Raw genomic sequence first — 5269 nt, forward strand, 5'->3', positions numbered from 1 at the left:
CAGCAGGATTTTTTGTTGTTGTTGCTTTGTTTTATAATCTTAGACATTCTGACTGTGGTATCTCATTGTGGTTTTGATTTGCAACTCCCTTAGGATAAGAGATGTTGAGTATTCTTTCATATACTTTTTAGCTATTAATATATCTTCCTTGGAAAGTTATCTGTTCAGCTCCTTTACCCAACTTTTAATTAAACTTTTTTTTCTTTCAGATTAGCCACTTGTATATTTTGGTCATCAGTCCTTTATCGAAGGGGGAATTTAAAAATATATTCTCCCATTTCATAGGTTGTCTCTTTACTTTTCATTTCTTTTGCTGTGCAGAAGCTTTTAGCCTGTTGTAGTACCCCTTGTGTCTTTTCAAAATTACTTTCAGTGCTTTGGGGGTCTTATTTAAAGTTTTTCCCTACTCCAATGTCTCCAAGAGATTCCCCTTTGTTTTCCACCAATAGTTTTATAGTTTGAGCTTTTATATTTACATCTTTGATCCATTTTGAGCTGGTATTTGTTAATGTTGCAAGATAGGAGCCCAGTTTTATTTTTCTACAGGTAGATATCCAATTTTTCCAGCACCATTTGCAGAAAATATTTTGTTTTCCCCACTGGATTCTCTCATGCCCCATATCAAAAATGGGTTGACTGTATGTTTGGGGAGGATATTTTTGTGTTCTCTATTCTATTTAAGTGGTCTACATGCCTCTTTTTATACCAGTTCCATGAGTTTTTTATTATTAATGATGTGTAATATATTTTGGGATCTGTGAGCAAGATGAATCCTAAATTATTCATTGTGCACTGTATTGCTTTAGTGATACAGGGTTTTTATGCTTCCAGACAAGTTTTCTTAACAATTGTTCATTTAATTCTGTTTATTATGATTTTTCAATTTGACCAGAGAAAGACAGAGAGAAAGAGAAAGGGAAAGTGAGAAAGCAAGCCACCAGATCTAGGACTGCAAACCACAATTGTCCATGTGGGAGTCTAGTGCCCCAAGCACCATGCCACATGCCAGCCCCCCAAACAAGTTTTATGATTGTTTTGTCCTAATTCAGTGAAGAATATCTCTGGTAATTTGATGGCAATTTCATTAAATTTGTATTTCATTAAATTTGTAGGCCAATTTAGATAGAATTGACATTTTGATTATGTTAATTCTTCCAACCAAGGTACATGAAATGTCTGTCCACTTTTTTGTGTCTTCCTTTCTTAATTTTAAAATTTGACATTTTTTCTTTAGGGCACGTGTTTTTACCAGAGAGACAGAAAGCAAGAAAACACTCCTCCAGGGTGGGACGGACAAACAACAATTCTTTCTCCACCATTCTCTCAGAATTTTTGGTAGGCACACACACACCCAGAATGAGTTTCAAGCCTCTAGGTCCAGGACTTGAAGTGTGGTTGGCTATGCAGGAGTCCAGTAATGTAATCCTTATGTCATCTGATGGTTCTCTATGTTGTTTTCAATTTCTTCTTTTAGTGTTTTCTATTTTTTTATAGAGGTATTTGACTTTGGTTAGGCTTATTAATAGGTATATTATATTACTAATGCTATTGTCAATGTGAATGCTGCCTTCAATTCTCAGTCTGTTCCTTGTTGCTCTATAAAAATGTTATAGAATTTTGTATGTTGATTTTGTATGCTGCCACTTTACTGCATTAATTTACCACTTTTACACATTTCTTTTGTGGATTCTTTCAGGTATTCTATGTATACAATCATGCCATCTGCAAATAGAAATAGTTTCACTTTTTCTTTTCCTATATCTTTTATTTAATTATCTTTTCTGATTGGACTTCTAGTACTATATTGAAAAGGAATGGAGAAATTGGGCAGCCTTGTGTTTCAGTTTGATTCAGTATGCTGTTAGCTATAATTCTTTTCATACATGGTTTTTATGTTGTTGCAAAGTGTCCCTTCTATCCTGATTTTGCTGAGAGTCCTAATCATGAAGGGATGTTGTATTTTATCATTTTTTCTAGATTTCATGATATAATTATATGGTTTCTATCTTTGTTTCTGTTAACATAGTGCATTATGTTTATGGGTTTTTTTAATCAAACCACCCTTGCATCTCTGGAATAAAGCCTACCTGGTTGTGGTGTATAATCTTTTTTAACATATCATTGGATGTGATTTGCTAGTACCTTGTTGAGTATTTTTGCACACATATTCATCAGATATATTTGTCTGAAGTTTTCTTTTTCTACTATGTCTTTACTTGTTTTGGGGAGAAAGGCGATGCAAGCTTCATGAAGTGATCTTAGGAGGGTTCTCTTTGAATTTTGAGATAGTTTGCATAGAACGGTGGTTAGTTCTACTTTAAGTGTTATAGAATTCAGTAGTGAAGTCATTGGACATGATATTTTCTTGGTTGGGAAGTTATTTGTTACTGAATCATCCTCATTTCCTGTTATTGGTCCTCACAGGTTGTCTTTCTGATTCAATCTTGGTAGATTATGTGTCCAGATATTTGTCCACCTCATCCAGGTTTTCTTTTTTGTTGGTGTATAATCACTTGTATTATTCTCTGATGATCTTTTGTATTTCTGTGTGTTCTAAAGACAGTTTTGTTTATCTTCTCTAAACACCTTTTGGATTCATTTATATTCTGTGCAGTTTATTTTCTATTTATGTCTTTATGTATAAATGTTAATTATGTCTTTTCCCTTGGAATTTCTTCCAGTTCCCTGATATGTATTGTTAGGCTGTTTACTTGCCACTTTTCATTTCTTTTTCTTGTGGGCACTTCTCCCTTATATCTGCTTTGCAGTGTCCCACAGCTTATGAAAACTCATGTGATAATTATGGTTTCAATGAATTACTCGATTTAATTTTTCAGGGGTTGTGAATTCATTCAGGGGCAGATTGTTTACTTTCCATGTATTTGTGAATTTTTGAGGTCTCTTTCTACAGTTTAATTCCATTGTTGTCAAGATAGATACTGGATATAGTTTCTATACCTTTGATTATATTTAAGCTTGTTTTATGTCCTATCAAATGGTCACTATTTCAAAATGTTCCATTTTGTGGTGAGAAAATGTATACTTTGTGGTTGTTAAATGGTTAGACAGATGTCTATCAAGTTCTTTTGATTTATGTTATCACTTTGATCGTGTATCTCTGTCCTTACTGGAATTTTATTTTATTTATTTTGTCCAGGCTATCTGTTCCGATAAAATAGTGAGTGTTGAAATTCCCAACTATTATTGTGTTTTGGTCTATCTTTCCCCATAGATCTAACAGAATTTCTCTCATGTATTTCAGTGTTCTCAGAGTTGGGTGCATAGATACTTATAAGTTTTTATCTTCTTGGTGAATTACTCTTTCTAGTACTATATAGTCTCCTTCTTTCCCTCTTCTTACAGTTTCCATAAAGTCTGTTTTGTCTGATAGCAGTATTACAACTCCACCTTTTTAAATTATTTTTTCCATTTGCATGGGATCTTTTTCTGGCACTTCACATACAATGTATGTATGTCTTTCTCTGTGAGGCACTTTTCTTATAGGCAGTATATAGTAGGCTCCTGGTTTGTCTGTCTGTTTGTTAAACCATAGAGCTAGTTTGTGCCCTTTGATTTTAAAATCTAAGCCACTAACATTCAATGCTGGCGATGGCAGGTGGTGTGGTGGTGAGTGACAATGGGCTCCCACATGGCTGACTGCAGTTCCTGTACCACATCTGATGGCTTGCTTTCCTACTTCTCCTCTCTCACTCTGTCCTTCTCTGGTCAAATAAAAATGAATAAATGAATGAATGAAGTTAAATATTTTTTAAAAAATCAGTGCTATTATATATATTTTTAGAGTGATCCCTGCCATTTTGTTAGCCATTTTCTTGATTGTTTCTTGTCCTCTATTTATTTGTCTCTCTTTATTTTTCTTAATGTAGTATTCCTTTCAAGATGTTTTGAAGATCTGGTCTAGTGTTGAATTCTTTGTTTTTATTTAAGAATACTTCCATTTTTTCTTCATATCTGAAGGATAATCTTGCTGGACATAGCATTCTTGGTTGAAATTGTTTTGCTTTTAATGTTTTACGTACATCTTTCCATTCTTTCCTTGTCTGTATTACTTTGTTGAGAGGTCTTGTTAGCCTAAAAGAAACACATTTGTAAGTAAGCTGACATTTCTTTCTAACCATTTTTATACTCTTTTTGCCATCTTTTATTTTGAGCAATCTGGCTATGATGTGCCATGGACAGGACCTTCTTAGGTTGATTCTATTTGACTCCTTTTTATACCTTGGGTTTGTATGCCTGAATGTTTCTGTAGGCTTGGAAAATTTTCTGCAAGTAATTATATAAATAGATCTTCTATGCCACTATCAATTTCTGGGATATCTATTATTTGGATATTTATGTGTTTAATGGTATCTAGCATTGTCCTCAAGCATGCTGCACTCTTTTCTCTTTTATTCTTCTTGTTTTTATTCCTTTTGTTTGTTTTAGCTAAGTCAGACATTTTGTCTTCCATATCAGATATCCTTTCTTCTTCATGGCCTAATCAGTTATTAATGCTTTCAAGGGAGGTTTTGTTTTCCCATATTAGCGTCTTCACCTCTAGAAGTGCTGTTTGATTCATTTTTATGGTGTGTATATCCTCCTTCAAGTCTTGGAAAAACTTTCCCATCTCTTTAAGTTTGTTGTCTGTTTTTTTCTTGCATCTCATTTAATTGTTATACTATGAATGTTCTGAATTCTTTTGCTGAGATTTCTATGAATTCTTTTGTGCTGTCTATGCTTAAGGGATATTGTTCCATTTTCTTGAGTGAGAGATGCTTCTTTCTCTCATTTTTCTTGTGCCTCTGTGCTTGTTTCAGTCATCTGATAAATTATACATTTCTTTCTCATTTTATAGAGTTGATTCCAGTTCCTGAGGATCAGGAACACCTGGGCGGAGTTTGAGCGATTCAGCTAGAAGATGAAATAGAAGTACACATTCCATTTTAGCAAACTATAAAAGCTCAGTATAGACCTGGGCAAGGAGAGTGAAGAGAGTACAGAGATGAGGTCCCTTTGTGTTTTTACCACCACTCTCATTGCTTCTGTTTCCTGTAGTGTGGAGAAGACGTGGGGCTCAATATAGAATGTCACATGAAGGGGAGACAATCAATGAGACACATGGGTGGTGAGACTGCAACACGAGATATGAGATGAGGTCCCTTTTCAATCAGATCATCTCTCTTGCTGCTGCTGGTTCCTTTATTTCTATTATTTTAAAGAGATTTTTTGGGAACCAGCAGTTAGCATAATGGCTGTGTCACTGGACTCC

Source organism: Tupaia chinensis, unplaced genomic scaffold (genome assembly GCF_000334495.1).
Source record: "Tupaia chinensis unplaced genomic scaffold, TupChi_1.0 Scaffold140380_1, whole genome shotgun sequence".
Classification (NCBI taxonomy): Eukaryota; Metazoa; Chordata; class Mammalia; order Scandentia; family Tupaiidae; genus Tupaia; species Tupaia belangeri.